A 20,484-nucleotide genomic window follows, 5' to 3' on the forward strand; every position below is an offset into this window, starting at 1 on the left:
CCCTGGGTCATTTCTTCCTTTCCAGTGAGCAGGCCACAAGGGCAGGTGCAGGAGATGCGATTGAGCTGTGCTGGGAAATGCCTCGGCCCCACCCCACTCCTACTACCCACTGTGAGGAGGAGGCACAGGCGGGCACTGCCCTCGGAACACTAAAGCTTTGTTTCCTGGAGGTTCTGAAATCAGCCTCCTCACGTACCTCACCCAACACCAAAGGTTCTGTCTCCACTGCCTCCTCCACCAAGGACTTTGCGGGGCCAGAAGGAGAATGAGGGAGAGCGGCAGAAAGGATGGCTAGCTAGTAAAGCCCCACATGCCTACTCAGGCCTGTTCAAGCCCAGTGAGGTATATGTGGGTTCAGAACTGATTACACTTCCCCACCTTACAGATGAGAAAATGGGCTTAGAGAAACTGAAGAATTCGACCCGGGTCACATGGTGGGTAGATGCTGAACAGGCTTTGAACTCCGGTAATTCCAAGGGCACAAGCTGTGTATTTTTCCTGTAACATCACCTGTCTCCTTGCCAGCCGGGCTGGAGAGATGGCTCTCTGTTGAAGAAAGAGAAGACTCAGATTCAAGTTCAGGGTCAGCCCTTAATTAGAGTGTGGGTTTCCTGTGGGAAAATGAGGGGTTGGCCCCATGTACAAGTCTCCGATGAGGTCATACACCGTAAGTCTTTTCCATGGGCTCTGTAGAAAAAACACAGCTGATGAAAAAAATAACAAACCGTCACATTGTTATTCATTTATTCATTCACTCATTCAATGAAATGTTTATTGAGAGGCTTCTAGGTGTCAGGCCCAGGGCAGGGAGAGATGATAAGGATCTGATCCTTCAGCCTAGAAGTGAAAGGCACGTTCTTAAGAAATCTATCCAACCCTTCATTTTACAGAGGTATAAAGTGAAGCCCAGAGAGGGAAAGCAACTCACCCAAGGTCACACAGCGAGGCAGCAGCAACCACCAAGACCTAGGGTAGCCTGCCTGACAGTGGGCCTATCAGCTGCCCAGGCTATCCGAAGAAGGTAGGACACGTCATTCAGTTCAACCTAATAGACCTGTTCTAAATCAACTAAGCCAGGAAGCCAAAACCTGCTTATGGGGCCCCACTGTGGGTCTCCCTGGGAAGAAGAATCAGCCACTGAGCTTTTGACAGAAATCAGCCACCCTGCAGGAGATGTCCTACAGAGATGACCAGCCCAATTTGTTGCTGAAGCCCTCACTTTAGTGAGCCCAGGTTCTAAGCCCAGCATTAAAGATAACACGCCTCCCTCTGCACTAAGTCCCTGTCAATATTCATCCAGTATCTAAAGTTCTGGTGCCAGAAGCTGCACCTCTACAGATCTTCAAGCTAATCCGTCCTAGCCCAGGTGAGATTTTGCATCCGAAGAAAATAAGACTTTAGTCAGATTACCCAGGAATAGGACCTGATGGGTATCCCAGGGAATAACCCTCTCGCCCTGCGGATCACTGCCTGACCCCTCCACCTGGCTGACATGTCCCTGGGTAGAGAGCTCTTCTGGTAGAGAAGCATAGACGGTTCTGGGAAGCAGGAAATGTCAGGGTCATGGCAGGTGCTAGAAGAGTCGCCTTCTGTCCTTGAAAGCTGAGGTTAAGCCACATCCGATGACCTCAGAGGACATGGCAGGTGAGCATAGGACCACAGCATGGCAGAAACCCAGCCACCTGCCAGGGCGAGGCCTGCACCCTCAGGGAGCCACTGTAAACATCTGCCCCTCAGCATCACGCAACTTACCAGAGACGAGGCTTAAACATAAGCCTTCATTTTCTCATTCATAAATCCAGTGGTTTCCCTTGGAGAGACTGCTGCTAGCCACTAAATAAACCAAAAAGAAAACTCTCTGGAAAGGCAAATAGGTTTTCAGGCCAATTCTGATCCACCTCAGCAAAGAAGTGGTCTTTGATGCCTCTAAAGTTTTTTGTCTTGGACAACCGGCAGTGGAGCTCAAGGACTCGGGGCTCCACACCTGACTAAGAGATTTTGTCGCTAAGGAGCCACGGCTGGAAACTTGGGTTGTTTTGTTTTTCCCAGCACCAGCGGGCTCTGAGGAAGATGGAGTCTGCATGAGATTTAGAAAGGTTGAGTAAAAAGACACAGGGAGAGGCCGGGAGGGGTGGCTCACCCCTGTAATCCCAGGACTTTGGGAGGCTGAGGCAGGTGGATCACTTGAGGTCAGGAGTTCAAAACCAGCTTGGCCAACATGGTGAAACCCCGTCTTTACTAAAAATACAAAAATTAGCCAGGTGTGGTGGTGGGCGCCTGTAATTCCAGCTACTCGGGAGGCTGAGGCAGGAGAATCACTTGAGCCCGGGGAGGCTGAGGTTGCAGTGAGCTGGGATCGCACCACCGCACTCCAGCCTGGGTGACAGAGTAAGACTCCGTCTCAAAAAAAAAAAAAAAAAGACACAGGGAGGGAGTAAAGGAGGCAGAAAAGACCATTTCTGCTTCTCAAACGTACCAATGAGGCATCACTTCTGCCTGGGACACCCTCCTGTGCCCAGGAGCTTTGCATGTCTGGCTCACTTCTACCACTCGATTCTCTGCCCAATGTCACCTCCCTAGAAGAGCCTTCTCCCACCGTGCTGTAAAAGGTGCCTCCCACTTCCCTGTCACCTTCTCACACAGTGCCCTGTCACCTTCTCACACAGTGCCCTGTGAACTGGGATAGAGGAGAAACAAGAGAAGAGCCCCCACTGAGTACAGGAAGAGATCTCCACTGAAAAGAGAAAGAAACCCCCACTGAAGAGGGGAAGAACGCCCCACTGACCATGGGAAGAGCTCCCCAGGGACCATAGAAAGAGTCCCCCACTGACTACGTGAAGAGCCTCCCTCTGATCATGGTAAGAGCCCTCCCACTGACTATGGGAAGAGCCCACCACTGACCATGGGTAGAGCCCCCCAGTGAATATGGGAGGAGCCCCCCTAGTTAATATGAGAAGAGTCCAACTGACTATGGGAAGAGCCCCCCACTGAATGGGAAGAGCCCCCCCAGTTAATATGAGAAGAGCCCTCCCACTGACTATGGGAAGAGCCCCCCACTGACCATGGGTAGAGCCCCCCCAGTGAATATGGGAGGAGCCCCCCTAGTTAATATGAGAAGAGCCCAACCGACTATGGGAAGAGCCCCCCACTGAATGGGAAGAGATCCCCTAGTCAATATGAGAAGAGCCCCCCCCGCCCACTGACTGTGGGAAGAGCCCCTCAGTGAATATGGGAAGAGCCCCCCACTGACTTTGGGAAGAGCCCCCCACTGACCATGGGAAGAGCCCCCCACTGACTATGGGAAGAACCCGCACCCCTACCCCTGCCACCAAGTATGAGAAGAGATCTCTACTGAATAGGGGAAGAGGCCCCCACTGAAAAGGGGAAGAACCTCACTAAGTATAGGAAGAGCCACCCACTGATTATAAGAGCCCCCACTGAATAGGGGAAGAGGCCTCCACTGAGCACAGGAAAAGCCCCCAACAGAGTCATGCTCCTGGCCACTTTCCCCACCTTGTCCTCAGAACAAGCCACTGACTGGTGGGCAAGAGCCATGGGCCCAGGTTTCTGGAGTCAGCTGCTAATTTATCTAAAGTCTGTAAGGCCTGGACACTGAGTCTCAGAAGTAGTCCTGCTCTACAGATCCTAACTTGGCCTCAGAAGACTGTCCCTAGAGCTAAACTGAAAGGGGGAACTGAGAGCTCAGGCAAGCCCACCTGGTCCCAGGACAATCAGGTCCTCCAGCCTAGCTCTGATCATTAAAAATCACACATGGGAGCTGCACCTGCCTGACTGCTGTGCCCATGTCTCTGTTGGCTTAAAATCAGGCAAAGACCTCCTTAGACCCTTTCTATGTGTTTGTTTATTTTGATCTCTCCTCCATTAGAATGTAACCACCAGAGTCTCTGCTTTTGCTCACCTCTGTATCCTTAGTCCCTAGAAGGGTCCCCAGTGCCTAGTGGATGAGTATCAGATATATATTGCTAGAGAAAACAGATCATCATTATTGAGGGTCTACTATATGCTAGGCATGAGATGGATGTCTCACCTGATTCCCTTGACACCCTTTAAGGATGATGTGATTAAGCCCATTTTGCAGATGAGGAAACTGGGATTGAGAGACAGACAATGAGCTTTCTAGCATGACATTAATGAGGAGCATCACACCAGGCCCTGAAGTGCAGGGGGCTCTCATTCCATGGTTTTACCACTCAAAACCACAGTGGAAGTTCAACACTACCAACAGCAATCATTTCAAATGAAAAGAACAACTCTTTAATTACTTTGACAAGCTGACTTTTAACCTACCTATTTTCAAAAAGTATTTGAGTCAAGAAGAAATAGAATATCTAAACAGACCCATAACAAGTAAAAAGAGACTGAATTAGTTAAAACAAAACCAAACCACATGAAGGCGAGCCTAGGACCAGATGGCTTCATGGATGAATGCAACCAAACATTTAAAGAGGAATTGACTAATCCCTTACAAGCTCTTCCAAAAAAATAGAAGAGGAGGGACAACTTCCCAATTCATACTATGAGGCCAGTGTTATTATCTTGATACTAAAACAAGACAAAGCCACCACAAGAAAAGAAAAACGCAGACCAATATTCCTTATGAGTAGATGCAAAAATCATCAACAAAATATTGTCAAACTAAATCCAGCAACATATAAAAAGAGCAGACACCATGACCAAGTGAAATTTATCTCAGGAATGCAAAGATGGTTTAACATAGAAAAATCGATGTGACACACCATATTAATTGAACAAAGGACAAAAATCACATGATCATCTCCATTGACACAGAAAACACATTTAGCAAAATTCAACACCTTTTCATTATAAAACACTCAACAAATTAGAAATAGAAGGGGATTTCCTCAACTTGACATAGGGCATCTATGAAAAACCTACAATTAACATCATATTTAATGGTGAAAGACTGAATGGTTTCTTGTCAGGAATAAGACAAGTATGTCCACTCTTACCACTTTTATTCAACATTGTAGTGGAGGTTCTAGCCAGAGCAATTAGGCAAAAAGAAAGTCATCCAGATTGGAAAAAAAAAAAAGAAGCAAAATTATCTCTATTTGAAGATGACATGATAACAACAAATGTTGGTGAGCACGTGGAGAAATTGGAACCCTCATCCTCTGCTGGTGGAAAGGTAAAATGCTGCAGCCACTTTGGAAAACAGTCTGGTGATCCTCAGATGATTAAATATAGAGTTACCATATGACCCAGCAATTTCATTCCTAGGTATATAGTCAAGAGAACTGAAAACGTATGTCTATACTAAACTTGTACGCAAATATTCATAGCAGCATTAACCATAATAGCCAAAAAGTAGAAATAACTCAAATGTTCATCAACAGATGAATGAATAGATTGATATATCCATAAAATGGAATTATTCAGCCATGAAAAAGAATGAAATACTTATACATGCTGCAACATAGATGCACCTTGAAGCCAGACACAAAAGCCACTAACTGCATGATTCCATTTATATGAAATATCCAGAATAGGCACATCTCTAAAGACAGAAATAGATCAGTGGTTGCCAGGGGCTGGGGGATGCAAGGAATGAGAAATGTCTGCTTATGGTTATGGGGTGTCTTTTGGGGGTGCTGAAAATATTCTGGAATTAGACAGTGGTGATCAATGTATGCCTTTTCCGATTTGTACATTTTAAAGGGTGAACTTCATGGAATGTGAATAATATCTCAATAAAGCTGTTATTTAAGAAAATGAGGCCAGGCACAGTGGCTCATGCCTACAATCCCAGGATTTTGGGAGGCTGAGGCAGGCAGATCACTTGAGATCAGGGGTTCAAGACCAGCCTGGCCAACATGGTGAAACCCTGTCTCTACTAAAAATACAAAAATTGGCCGGGCATGGTGGCATGCGCCTGTACTCCCAGGTATTCGGGAGGCTGAGGCAGGAGAATCGTGTGAACCTGGGAGGCGGTGGTTGCAGTGAGCTAAGGTCATGCCACTGCACTCCAGCCTGGGAGACAGAGAAAGGCTCCATCTCAAAAAAAAAATGAAAAAAAAAAATGATAGGAGGTGCCCTCAGCAAAAACACATCTCTAAAAATTATAATCAAGACCAGTAACATATGGTACAAATAGAGACAAATAGTTAAAGGGAGAAGGGAAGAGCAAGCAGCTCGTGAGTAATGAGGAGAAACGCTCTCTGAGTGATGGTCTAGTCTTATGCTGGCATTCCAAATGAACCTTGTGAATAAAGGCACATTTGAAAAACACTGTCATTTTAATGTTTCCCAATATAGCAATGCAATACTACCAATATCATCAAAAACAGCTGGAATGTAATATTTAATGGCAAATGGTGAGATCTAGAAATTTTTAATATAAGCCAGGGAAATAAGAAGGGACTGTCTGCTCTCCATTCTTGGCCATTTGAGTCAGTCTGTTGAAGTGCATTTCTGTGGATGCATTTGATTTCATATTAATCACCACTGCATTTCTAGCTCACCATATGGCTTTTGGCCAGGCATTCACAATTCACCTATAAAACGAAAGGGTGGGGCAACATTCTTTGCTGTTCTAAAATCTATGACTTGACTTGGTTCAACCGGAACATATGAAGCATGGAAATCTCTCTCTTTGTGTCCTTGAAGGGTTTACATTTCTTTTAATGGCCACAAATTAGAAGCAAGAAATAATGGGTCAAGTCATTATTAAATAGTATTTATTTCCAACCCAAACGTTACTTTTAATGGGGTACTAAACTAAGCAGCAGAAGTATGCAATAAGAACAGAGGAAATGTCATGTCCTCCAATCTTTGCTCAAATGTCCCCCCCTCTCTTTTTTTATTTTTTGAGACAGGGTCTTGTTCTGTTGCCCAGGCTGTGAAGTGCACTGATGCTATCATAGCTCACCAGAGCCTCAGTCTCCTGGTCTCAAGGGATCCTCCTGCCTCAGTCTCCTAAGTGGTTGGTTCTACAGGCGTGCATCACCATGCCTGGCTAATTTTAAAATTTTTTGTAGAGATGAGGGTCTCGCTATGTTGCCTAGGCTTGTCTTGAACTCCTGGCCTCAAGCAATCCTCCTGCTTTGACCTCCCAAAATGCTGCTTCAGCCCCTGTGCCTGGCCAAATGTCTCCTTTTTTTGTTTGTTTGTTTGTTTACTTGTTTGAGACAGAGTCTCACTCCGTCACCAGGCTGTAGTGCAGTAGCGCAATCTCAGCTCACTGCAACCTCTGCCTTCCGAGTTCAAGTGATTCTCCTGCCTCAGCCTCCCAAGTAGCTGAGACTATGGACGCACGGCCGCCACACCCAGCTAATTTTTGTATTTTCAGTAGAGACAGGGTTTCACCATATTGCCCAGGATGGTCTCGATCTCTTGACCTTGTGATCCACCTACCTCAGCCTCCCAAAGTGCTGGGATTACAGGTGTGAGCCACCATGCCCGGCCCCAAATGTCTCCTTTTTAAAGAGCTCTCAGCCTCTATTTAAAATTGCAACCCAACGGCCATGCCTCCCTCCAGCACTGGAGATTGTCTCAACTCTGCTCTCCTTTTCTTTTTCTGTAGCACTTATCAACTTCCAGTAGATAATATAATTTACTAATTTAACACACCTATTATTTATCGCCTTTAGAAGCAGGTTTCTCTGATGTATCCTATGCACCCAGCACTGTACAGAAGAGAATTCTGAGGAGGAGAATTGGGCCTTTTCCAGTATACTGAGACTTCTTCCAAAACTTAAGAAAATGTTTAGCTGGAAGATAGTCTGTATCAGCCTGTTTTAAAATACAGGCATGCACACTGTGCCACGATGCCTTTCCCATCTCAGTAGTAGACTCTGCTTATCATGTCCATCAACAATCAGAAAATAATGATTTGTTCCTACATCAACACTGCAGTTACTCAGTTCATATAGTTGTTTATTGAACTGAGAGCTTCTATTAAATTGCGAATATGTCAAATAGTGTTTGCTGAGCTGAGAGTCTCTTTATGTGATAAGTTTGTTTCTAAAACTAATTGCTGCCTTAGAATGCCTATAATGCAAATTATTCCACCTGGTACCCGCTCCTCCTTTGAGAACAACACTTCCCACCTCATCCCACGGTTCTGGCAGGAGCAGCTCTGTTGGTGTATGGCCTTCTTCCTCCCCTTGGCTACAGCTGACGGGTCCAAAGATGGGCATCTGACTTTAGCTAATCCAATCAGACTCCTGCCTTGAGATTTGGCTGACTAGAACTGAATAAGGGAAACTCGCCTTCAGTGAAAGCTGCAAGATGTAAAAGCCAAGGGCCAGACAGTGCTCATGTTTCTTCCCAAATGAAGAAAGCAGATCTGTAAAGTGAGAGAAGAAAGCTCCGTGCAGAGAAAACTCATTCCACACGTGCCCTGAAGATGGACTATATTCTTTCTGTCCTTCCTGTTGATATTTCATTCTTTCTTGGTTGTTGTGGTTGCTTTGTTTTGACATAATCCTTCCAATAAATACCTTGGGATCCATGCTAGTCCCACTTGGGGATCTACTCCTTGCAGCTCCCAATCCATGCATTAAGAGGTCATGATAAAGACAGTCACAGCTGGCTGGGCACAGTGGCCCACGCCTGTAATCCCAGCACTTTGGGAGGCCAAGGCAGGTGGATCACCTGAGGTCAGCCTGGCCAACATAGTGAAACCCTGTCTCTACTAAAAATACAAAAATAACTGGGCATGGTGGCAGGTGACTGTAATCCCAGCTACTCGGGAGGCTGAGGCAGGAGAATTGCTTGAACCCAGGAGGCAGAGGTTGCAGCGAGCTGAGATCATCCCATTGCACTCCAACCTGACCAACAAGTGTGAAACTCAGTCTCAAAAAACAAAACATGGCCGGGCGCGGTGGCTCACGCCTGTAATCCCAGCACTTTGGGAGGCCGAGGCGGGTGGATCATGAGGTCGGGAGATCGAGACCATCCTGGCTAACATGGTGAAACCCCATCTCTACTAAAAATAAAAAAAAAAATTAGCCGGGCATGGTAGCGGGTTCCTATAGTCTCAGCTACTCGGGAGGCTGAGGCAGGAGAATGGCGTGAATCTGGGAGGCAGAGCTTGCAGTGAGCCGAGATCGCGCCACTGCACTCCAGCCTGGGCGACTGAGCAAGACTCCATTTCAAAACAAAACAAAACAAAACAAAACAAAACAAAACACAAAGACAGTCACAGCAACTACTGAGACGGGAAAGCTATCATGGCACGGTGTGCATGCCTGTATTTTAAAACAGACTGATACTTACAGACTATCTTCCAGCTAAACATTTTCCTAAGTTTTGGAAGAAGTCTCAATAAACTGGAAGACTTTGGAAGAAGTCTCAATTTTCCTGCTCAGAATTCTCTGATGCTCAGATGATGATGGTTCAATTGGAGGTAGCTCACCAGGGCAAACAGCTTGCTTCTGCCACTGCCAGAGGAAAGAAGGTGGAAGCTGCTCAAAAAGAGGAGCTTCAGTTGGAGCAACTCACCTTGGCACTAAGAGAAAGATGTGAAGTCCCCTGGGGAAGTCAGAAGCCAACAAACAATGACAGAGAAAACTCCAGAAATGTTAAAGAGAAAGAGATCAACAACTGGTACATTAATAATCTGAATGATAGAAGAAACCTAGAAAATTTGCAAACTGCTTCGGTTTATGAAACTTTTCTCAATTGTAATAATTATTTGTCCATTCCATTATTATAAGGCCTCTGTTTGATCAGAAATACCATGCATAAAAGAAGAGAAAAAGGATTTGTTCTGTGTGTCTTTTTTTTTTTTTTTGGAGACAGAGTCTCACTCTGTTGCCCAGGCTGGAGTGCAGTGGCATGACTCGGCTAACTGCAACCTCCAACCTCCCAGGATGAAGGAATTCTCCTGCCTCAGCCTCCTGAGTAGCTGGGACTACAGGTATGCACCACTACGTCCAGCTAATTTTTGTATTTTTAGTAGAGCTGAGGTTTCACCATGTTGGCCAGGCTGGTCTCGAACTCCTGACCTCAAGTGATCTGCCTACCTTGGCCTCCCAAAGGGCTGGGATTACAGGCGTGAGCCACCGTGCCTGGCCCTGTGTGACTTTTGACTCCAGTTTTTGGATGAATCAGGGTCCTAACAGGATACAAACAGCACAATCAATTTGGGGGACTGAAAAGAGTTTAAGACAGAGATGATGTATTATGGGACGGGCAGGGTTCAAGGAACCAGCAAGGGAGAGTGCAGGTTCAGGGGACCAGCAATGGTGGGAAGGCATGATCCCCACCCTCTGAAGTCAGACGGGACAAGGAGAGCAGAATGTTTCCAGAATCCAGAGACGGCAGCTGCAGAGTAAGAACAGCCTGCCAGAAACTGAGGCTACTTTCCTTCCACCCTCTAATCTTCTGCTATTCGCTCCACTTGCTGAACTCAGCTGGAATCCAGTGGCCAAGGAAGCCTGCTGATGCAATCCCTACAGGGCAGCTCTTGGGGCACAGATCTGGGGTGAAACGGAGACAAGATCTCGATGGGCAAAGGAAGGAGATCCAGCTCACATTTCAAGGGTGAGTTTCCACCCTGGTGCCAGCATTAGAGGTGGATGCTAGGGAGAGACAGCGCCCCTGACATCCTCCCCAGCTCTAGACCTCTGTTGCCACTTGGCTTTCAGACATCTGTCCCTCGGTGCCTCTCAGATCTAGCACATCCAAACCAGACCACTGATCTTGCTACTCAGTTCTGAGCCATCCTTGGACCTCCTGATGATGTGTCATGCTATTTTTCCAGATTTCTCTTCCTGGCCACCCAGGCTTAAAGCCTCAGGGCTACCTCCACTGGGCCCTCTTCAACATGTGGTCAGTTGCTACCCCCCCCTCCACAATCCTATGCTCCACCATCTCACCCATCCTGTCTTTTCTCATTTTCTTCCAACTAGACCAGTGGCATCTACTTCTAACTGTCATCTCTAATCTCTTCCCCTTTAAATGTACCCTACACACTACAGCCTGATTAATCTGTCTAAAACACAGCATGGATGGTGATTCATCTGCCCACGTCTTAACCAACCCAGCCCTTCCTTGTTCCCCAAATATGCCCCATGCTTGCTTGCCTTCATTTCTTGGCTAAAACTTTTCCTTTGCCTGGAGGAGGGGCTGCCCTTCATCTTTTTCTCCTGAAGCCAAGCTTTCTTTCATGCTCCCAAAATATTTTCATCTTCCCTCCTCTCCTCTCTCTAGATATTCTGCTTGTACCTTTCTTACGGCACGTATTCCAGCTTAACTTATATTACCGTAATTCGGGGACATGGGTTCTTTCTTATTTTTCTTACCCCATTGCAAATTTGAGAGCCAGAGTCATGCCCTGTTCATTTCTGTAGTTGCCCCTGAGACCTAGCCAAACAGCTGGCACATAATGGATGCTAAATCCCCATGCAGTGAATGAATGAATATGGCTATCACTTAGGATATTTTCCAAAAGCCATATGTACAATATATTTCTTGGCCTGTCTCTCTTGTCTACATAATGATACAAATCAAGGAAGGCCCTAACGAGTCCCATGTTGATTGTGGGACATATGACTAATCCCGTAATACACTTGGACTGCTTTATGAAAGCACTTTTCAAACAGCTTTATAGCATATCTAGGCCACAAGGTTGGGAATAGATACCTAGAGATTTATTGGATCATTAAATGAACTAGGGAACAATAGGCATTGTGTTAATTTACACACACAGTGGGAGAGATCCAGGACACCTAAACCATCCCCATGTTAAAAATCAGCCCTCAGGCCCCATGTAGTCTGCAACTCACCCAAAAGTACCCCCACGAGGTACACAGGAGCCTCTCCCCAGGCTCATGGAAACAGCAACAAAAGTCTTAAAGTCTTAAGTCCACCCCAAAGATCTGATCGGTGTAGGTGGGGGAGGATGGGGGGTGGGAGAGAAGAGAGGAATTGTCAAAAGTGCAGTGATTTAGTGTCTGTCTCTTTCTTCCCTTCTCCCTCCCTCCCTCCCATCACCCTGCCTCCCGCACAAGGAACTATTGAGAAGGCACAGAACAAACGCTCCCTTATGCGGCTCCCACGGCGTCTCTCGGTTTGTCGGAGACAGCTGCCCAAAGCACGCTATGGTTACTCATTACCCGGGTTCCCAGGCAGGAAAAGGAGCAAACTTAATAGACCCGAACTAACCCTGAGCTCAAATACTCCAGCCATAAATAAATAAATAAGTCAGGTGTACCAGGGGAAGGGGAGGGAAGTGAATGGGCAATGGCTGGGGAGGGGTCGGCGGTGTAAGCGGACTGAGTGGGGGCGGTGTGGGGGGGGGAGGAGGGGAACACAACCCAAGAGTTTCTGAAAGGGGAGGGGAAGGATGGAGGGAGGGAGGAAAACTCTTTTCTCCCTTTGGAGGAAGGACAGAGGGTGTTTGTGTTGCTTGCTTGTCCCGCCTGCAGAGTGGACGAAAGGCTCTCAGTTGGCCATCTGGGGACCTTGCGGAAAACTAGAACTTTGAGGGGAAAGGAAAGAAAGTCCTGTTTCTCCAGCGTGAGATGTGGCTGGGGTTTTGCTTTCCTCCTGACTCACAGAGTAAATGGTTTAGTTCATGGCCATCGAAGTGCCCATTGAACAGATGGGAAGGGCAGGGGTGGAGAGAGAAGCAAAGGGACTGAGGGGCAGAGTGACTGTTGGCAGGAAGTCAGTCGTGCCCCAAAACTTTGAAGTCGTCTGTACGAGTGCTCCTCAACCCACACACTTTTGCCCCACCCCCTACTCTGGAGACACTGGGCAATGTCTGGAGAGGTTTTTCATGGTCACAACTGGGAAGCCAGGGTGGTACAGGCATTTAGTTGGTAGAGGCCGAGATGCTACTCACCACGCTACAAGGCACAGGACAAAACCCTGTAATAAAGAATGATCCAGGCCAGGTGTGGTGGCTCATGCCTGTAATCCCAGCACTTTGGGAGGCCGAGGTGGGTGGATCACCTGAAGTCAGGAGTTCAAGACCAGCCTGACCAACATGGTGAAACCCCATCTCTACTAAAATTACAAAATTAGCCGGGCGTGGTGCCAGTCGCCTGTAATCACAGGTACTCGGGAGACGGAGACAGGAGAATCGCTTGAACCCAGGAGGCGGAGGTCGCAGTGAGCCATGATCAAGCCATTGCACTCCAGCCTGGGCAACAGAGCAAGACTCTGTCTCAAAATACTACTGCTACTACTACTACTACTACTAATAATAATAATAATAAAGAATGACCCAGCCTCAAATGTCACGGTGCTGAGACTGAGAAATCCTGCTCAAGATGTAAGTCTCAGAACCCAGCCTCCATCCCAGGCCACCTCTAATTCTGCAGAGGGCATCTGTCAGTCCATAACAGGTCCATAAATTCACTCCTTCCAGGGTGAAGAATGGAGAAAAATCATAGAACAGCACACGCAACGATGCATTGATGATCTCCTTCCTGCTAACCCTGTAGCCAAGAACACAAAGCAAACATGACCCCCAACAGAGGAGGCGGGGAAGGAGCACACCAGTCAAACCAGCATTCCCTAGTCCCTGCCTGATCATTGAACAGACTTGAGGGGGCGCAGCATCTTTTACCTGGTCTTAGAATTTCTGCCAGTCTTGGCATGTTGGGGGCTTGGGAGGTTGCATTTTGGGTTTTGTTTCATGGCTTAATCTGGACCTCAATTCAGTCAAGTCAATGAGAGCAGGGACAGTCCCCAGTCACCACCTCAGGACCATGGCAAAATGTAATGAGCTTTTTCAGGAATTTAAAGTACTCACAGAAGGGCCTTCTGCAAAAATGAAGCATGACCCAATGAGTGTAGCCCAGCACAGTGAGGGTGGACAACTTCAAGGCCATTGTTTTTCAGGGTACTACGGCAGCCAAGAGTTGCTGGGCCCCGCACAACCCTCAAAGTACTCCCAGGAATGCCACTGGTCTTTCCACAGCTGTCCAGGGGTAGAGAATCCACTGAGGGTCAGTGACTCTGTTACAGTCATGCCAGTACCTTAAAGGTTTGTGGTGGGGGGCTGTGGAGGAGTTGAGGAGGGATTATATCTGTAGTGTGTGCATGTATGTGATGTGCATATGCATGTATGTAACGTGTGTGTAGATGCGTGTGATGTGCAATGTTTGTGCATATGTGTGTGCTTGTACCTGTATGTGATGTGTATGCATAGCATGTATGCATATCTATAATGTGTGTGTGTCTATGTGTGTGCCTGTGTGTGTGTGTATGGCACACCAGCTGATCAATGCCAGAACAAGAAGACCAAGGAAGATTCCAGAGATAAGACTGTCCTACATCTCTGATTGATGGGCATCTTTGAAGAGGTAGGCTAGCATCTAGAGGCTTCGAGAGGAAGCTCTGCAATTTCACTTCCTGTCTCTGCTACTTCGGAGCTACATTACCTTGGGCAAGATGTTTAATTTCAGCAGGACCCAGTTTTTGTCATCTCTGTAGAGGGGCAATAAAAGGACCTACCTGTGGGTTTCGGGAATTCGTGAATTCATGGAAAGCACCTAGCACTGGGTACAGAGCAAGCACCCAGATGTTGGCCGTTCCAATTATCACTGCTTCAGGAGACAGTTCTTCCTGGAGTCTAACCTAAGGCTGCCTGCCTCCTTCCCTGCCTCCGAGGGACTCCATTCCCCTGGTCACCATCTCTGTGTGACACAGTCCTCTTGACTTTAGCTGCTTCTCTTTGGGAATGTCAAACCTCAACACTCCAGCTGTCCCCGGTTCATGTAGCCCCGCCAAGAAGGAACCGGGGGAGCTGATCACCAACTCTCAGCCTCACACGTGCCTCGGAGACCCCAAAACCTTCTCTGGTGGCCCAGCAGACTGAAAAAGTCTGGCTGGGGTTTTCCCCCCTTGTGCCTGCAGCCAATGCCAGCTGAGGCTTTCCCTCCTAATTCCCCAGATGCCTGACGGCGTTATTGCCACAATAAAGCAATGACAGTCCCCTATCAGCTCTCAATCAGCCTAGCCTGCCCTTCACAACCGGTTTGTCAGACCGCCCCGCCCTTCCTCGTTGTTAGCTCTCTGCTTGCTTATCTGCTGCTGGAGACAGAAGTCTCTGGTTTAATTGTGGCAAATTAATGATTGAACTCCACAGCCAGCTCCTCCCCAAGTGCACGACAATCCCTCCCATTCAAGGCGCCAAGAAGGAACTCACTGTCATCGCCGAGACCAGAGTCAGCGGGTGAAGGCAGCGACCAGTTCTGGAACCACATTCAGTCCCACACCCAAGCAGCTGAGCGAAACTCTTCCTCCTCCACGAGGCCTCTCCCAGCCCTTCAGTTCATGACGCCTTGGTGAGAGAGGTCTGTATAGCAACACGGCTGCACTGAAGCTTCCTTTGTAGATCGATCGATGGTGCTGTGCCACATAAATCACCAGCTTATTTCTCCTGGCATGTGAGCACCTGTGCCCGAGGAGAGCAGATACATAATCAGTGTTGAGTTAATGAAGGAGCACAGATGAGTCTCCTCTCCCAACTCAATCAATTTTATTGTATAATGGTGGCTATATATTTAATAACATGTAACTCACAGGCACGGTTTCAAGCACTTCCTCCTAATAACTCTACGAGGTAGGTACTGTTGCCATCAACACCTTACAGATGAGGAAACTGAGGCACTGAGAGGTTAAGTTGCATGTGTAAGACTCTAATGAGTGGCAAACTAGGATTCAGACTCAGCGTCCACACATCTAAGCATCACAGTATACCCCACCCATGAGGATGCTACCCTTATATAAAATGGTAAAATGAAAACCTAGACTCTACCACTCAACTGAAGATCTAGAAGATGATCCATGCCTCACTCTGACTTTCTTTTTCTTTCTTTCTTTCTTTTTTTTTTTTTTTTTGAGACAGAGTCTTGCTCAGTAACCCAGGCTGGAGTGCAGTGACGCGATCTCAGCTGACTGCAAGTTCCGCCTCCTGGGTTCACACCATTCCCCTGCCTCAGCTTCCCGAGTAGCTGGGACTACAGCTCGCCACCATGCCCAGCCAATTTTTTTGTATTTTTAGTAGAGATGGGGTTTCACCATGTTAGCCAGGATGGTCTCCATCTCCTGACCTCATGATCTGCCTGCCTCAGCCTCCCAAAGTGCTGGGATTATAGGCGCCGAGCCACTGCACCCAGCCACTCTGACTTTCTTTATGCAGTCCTTTAGGTCGCCCTTCTTCTTCTTCTTTTTTTTTTTTTTTTTTTTTTTTTGAGATAGAGTCTCGCTTTGTCACCCAGGCTGAAGTGCAGTAGCACGATCTTGGTGCACTGCAACTTCCACCTCCCAGGTTCAAGCAATTCTCCTGCCTTAGCCTCCCGAGTAGCTGAGACTACAGGCGCGTGCCACTAATTTTTTTATTTTTTAGTAGAGATGGGTGAGGCTGGCCTCAAACTCCTGACCTCAGTGCTGGGATTACAGCTGTGAGCCACCATGCCTGGCCTCAGTTGCCCTTCTCTCTTCTCCCCAGAACAACAAACACGCTGAATTTTGTTTATTACTCCCTTTATTTTCACTGTGGTTTTAATACATATGTATGTGTCCCCAAATAACATGCTTAGCTTTATTTTTGAACTTCATAAAAATATCTTTATGTTTTTTGGACATATATGGAGTCTGCAACTTGCCTACCCTGAAGTCATGAACATGTTTTTCTATATTTTCCTCCCTATTCCTCCAATGTTTTCTCTCTGCCTTGGCACTCCTGGGTATGACCTAAGCTATTTTAATTTGTATTTAAGGATATATTCTTTGCCAAATGTTATAGAGTTTACAAAATAGCTCCTTGTCCATCTCTTTTGGCACATAATCTCCACTGCCTTCTTTTTCTAACAATCTGGAAGGCTCTACAATGATGGTACCCATGTTTGACAAAGTGTTTCTGGGCACTTCTGGACAGCTTGGGAATGTATTAATAGTTGGGAACTGAGATCAATATGTCTTAGATGTTTCATGGCCTAAGGGACAACAGCACAGTATTGTGATGAGGCTAAGAACAGGCTTTGGAGTCATGTGTTCCTAGGGTTGAATCCCTCGTGTCAATCAGCTGTTGACACAAGACTGTTGCAAACAAATAACTGGAACACTCAGTGGCTTAAAACAAGGGATATTTCATCCTGCATTTGCAGTCCTGCAAGGCTGACTGTGGTTCTGTGATCTACAGTGGACTCAATGTGCAACTTAGCTTGAGTATGCCTATTGACTAAGCTTGGATCCCAAGCTATGGGTTGGTATCAGTTATCTACTGCTGTATAACTACCCCAAAACTTAGTACCTTAAAACAACAATTATGATTTCTTTCTCATGATTCTTTGGGTTGCTTGGGCTGATCTGCTGATCTTGCCTGGGTTCACTCATGTGGGTAGGGTCCAAGACAACCTCACCTGTGCAGCAGTTTGGTGCTGGTTACCCACTGGGGCTCTTCCATTCTCTTCCATGTGGCTTCTTCTCAAGCAAACTGGACAGACTTCCTCACAATATGGCAGGCCCAGGGCTCCAAAAGGGCAAGATCTCTCAAGGGCTAGGCTCCAGAACCCACTCCCTTCACTTCTGCCACATTCTATTGGCCAAAGCAAGTCACAAGGCAGCCCCCAGGTGTGGGATGGGAGAGAAATAGACTCCCGCTCTTGATGACACAAGCGGCAACATCACACTGCAAAGGGCCATGAATTGAGGTCGGTGTGATTCCTTGGTTGGTGGGGGGCAGCCCAGGGAGGTGATTAACACAGTCTAGCACATTCGGGCCCTAGTCGACTCATGTTTTTTCTCAACCCAAGACTGAAGGGCCAGTTGTAACCTGGGACACACGCTTCTTCAGGTGACCACAGGAGCCCAAACCAAGCCAAAGTGCACAAGTACCTGGCAGCTAGTACTCCCGGTGCAGTTGCTAACATTCCATCAGCCAAAGCACATCACACGGCCAAGGCCAACACCATGGTACGGGGATAGCAGGAAAGGGTGTGTGTGTATAAAACTAAACAATAATCCAAGCTATCATAGCCCCACTGTAAATTCTCATTCTTAGTTGACCCATCAAAAACATGGATTGTTTTAAGGCAAAGTGACCAATTCATCCCTATTTGCTTGGGACTTTGTTGGATTTAGTACTGAAAGTCTCATATCCCAAGAAACCTCTCAAACCTGGGCAAATAGGGATGGTTTATATTCCCTATTTTGAGGACTAAAGGAGATCCTCCCAATGGCTGCGAGCCAGATATCATCATTATGACTAGCCCCACTCAGCAGAAGAGAAAAGCAACTTTTCAGTGGCTGTAGAGACAGTAGGTGGAGTAGCCAATATTTAAACCTGACCCTATTGAAGCAGCTCTCTCCTATCATACGTTTCTCATACCTGTTGCCTCCACAGTCCTTCTCATTTGAGGTCTCCCTGGTCTTTATTTTTTTTTTAATTAAAACTATTTATTTTTTTTCGAGACTGGTCTTGTTCTGTTACCCAGGCTGGAGGGCAGTGGAGCGATCTTGGCTCACTTGCAACCTCCACCTCTTGGCCTCCAGTGATCCTCCCACTTCAGCCTCCTGAGTAGCTGGGACTCCAGGTGTGTGCTACCATGCCTGGCTAATCTTTTGTATTTTTAGTAGAGATGGAGTTTTGCTATGTTGCCCAGGCTGGTCTCAAACTCCTGGACTCAAGTGATCTACCCACCTTGACCTCCCAAAGTGCTGGGATTATAGGCATGAGCCACCACGCCCAGCCCAAAACAAAATGTTTTAATTGGCAAATAATAATTGTACATATTCCTGGGGTCCATGGTGATGTTTCCACACATATAATGTATAGTGATCAGATCAGGGTAATTAGTGTATCCATCATCTCAAACATTGATCATTTCTTTGTGTCAGGAACATTCACTATCCTTCCAGCTATTTGAAACTATATATTATTGTTAACTATAGACATTCTACAGCGCTATAGAAGACTAGAATATATTCCTGCTATCTAGCTGTCATTTTTTATGGATTTCAACAAACCTCTATAAAGGGGAATGAGTTTCTCTCTGTAAAGGGAGAAACCAAGTCCCAGAGAGGTTAAGGGGGACATCTGCCAATGAGGTATATGGAGTACTGGGGCCAGCCTGAAACAAAGGGTAGACACAGGAAACAGAGGAGCTAACCCATAACCAGGAGGAGGCCCTGAGAGCCAGGGAGGAGGATGCTGCCTGGGCTTGGGCTGGGCTTGGCTGAGAATGGCTGAACCTCAGCGCTAAGCCTCTCCCATCTCCCATGACTTAAGCTTTGGGAAATGGCCCATGAGATCTGACCCTCTAGAGTTGGATTCCAATCCTGCCCTGGGCTCTAACTCACTCACTGCGTGGCCCAGGGCAAGCTGTTCAACCTCCCTGGGCCTCCATTTCTCTGTTTATGGATGACCTGCCTGACTTTCCAAGAATCACTGGGAAACGGAGCCTTGGCGTTCCCTAGAGAAAGGAGGTGTCATGGTAGGCTATCTGGCTACCACCTTGCAGGTGAACCCCAAAAGATTGGCTTGATAGTTTTTTCTCAAAGAAATTCCACAAAGAGGAGGTATGTTGTAATGGAAGAGTATTGGATTTGGCATCAGAACACCAGGTTCCAGTCCTGATTTCCTATTTAAAAGTCACCCATCGTCTCAAAGCTACGGTCTTGCTTGAGTGTGAATCACAATTCTTGCTTTGTACAGGAGGATAAAATCAGGCAGGAATGCAACCACATCAGTCACCTGGAAGGAACGTAGGCATCCGCAGAGGAGGGGGTGAGGTGTGGAGTCTCTGCCGGAACATCGGTTAAGTGGTGAGTGAATTGACTGGGATGAAACTGATGAGGATGGTAGTAACGATGCTCTAAAGCACCCGCGATTTCCCCCGGTTCCCTCAGGGAAGCCCCACTCTGAGACCTGGGACCACCACTCCCAAATCCCTGTCCCAGATTCTTTCCTTTTCCAAGGGCATCTAGAGGACAAGCACCTTCTGATCGGAATGTTTTCCAAATACTCAACATCTGGAAGGAGCTGTTACAAAGGCCTCCTTTGTGTAGCCGGGAAATGGGCTGGCAATAAAACAGGGCCAGACCCCGCCGAACTGGGAATGGCAGTGGGGAGAGGGTGGGTGAGAGGAGCAGTGCAGAGCAGCCTGGGAGGAGGACTTGTGAGAGCGAGGTCTCTGAGAGGGGTGTCCGGGCAGCATGGGACAATGGAGAGTGACCATTGCATATCCAGCGCTTTCTATGTGCTTTCTCTATAGTGTCTTATTTCTGTAAAAGAAAGTTTCAGCAGTGGTCACAGTGAGGGGGGATGATGTATCTGAAGTGTGGTAGGAAAGATGGAAGAATTCACTCAACAGTATAACATTTTTCAGGTCTTGACAGAGAAGGCAGAAAAACCTTCCCTGCTGGAGTGTTAAAAGGTGACGACACCCCAACCCTGTTTCTAACCTGCATCATTCCCCCACTTCCTTAGAGCCATGTGCTCAGAAAGCAGGTCCAGGTGCCCTTGCAGGAGCCTCCTGT

The 20,484-nt window shown here is 47.1% G+C and overlaps 1 long non-coding RNA gene across 2 annotated transcripts; it reads left to right on the forward strand.

Moving 5' to 3' along the window:
- Window positions 1-205: 205 nt before the first annotated feature.
- Window positions 206-20,401, forward strand: LOC129051106 (uncharacterized). Of its 2 annotated transcripts, none has more exons than XR_010138011.1 (5): window positions 206-342; window positions 891-1,021; window positions 2,667-2,858; window positions 10,401-10,530; window positions 19,661-20,401. It is a non-coding gene; the product is annotated as an uncharacterized LOC129051106 (long non-coding RNA). The 2 variants fall into 2 exon arrangements; XR_010138010.1 differs by lacking the exon at window positions 19,661-20,401 and adding an exon at window positions 15,089-15,252.
- The last annotated feature ends 83 nt before the right edge of the window (window positions 20,402-20,484 follow it).

This window comes from Pongo abelii, chromosome 19, assembly GCF_028885655.2.
Source record: "Pongo abelii isolate AG06213 chromosome 19, NHGRI_mPonAbe1-v2.0_pri, whole genome shotgun sequence".
Classification (NCBI taxonomy): domain Eukaryota; kingdom Metazoa; phylum Chordata; class Mammalia; order Primates; family Hominidae; genus Pongo; species Pongo abelii.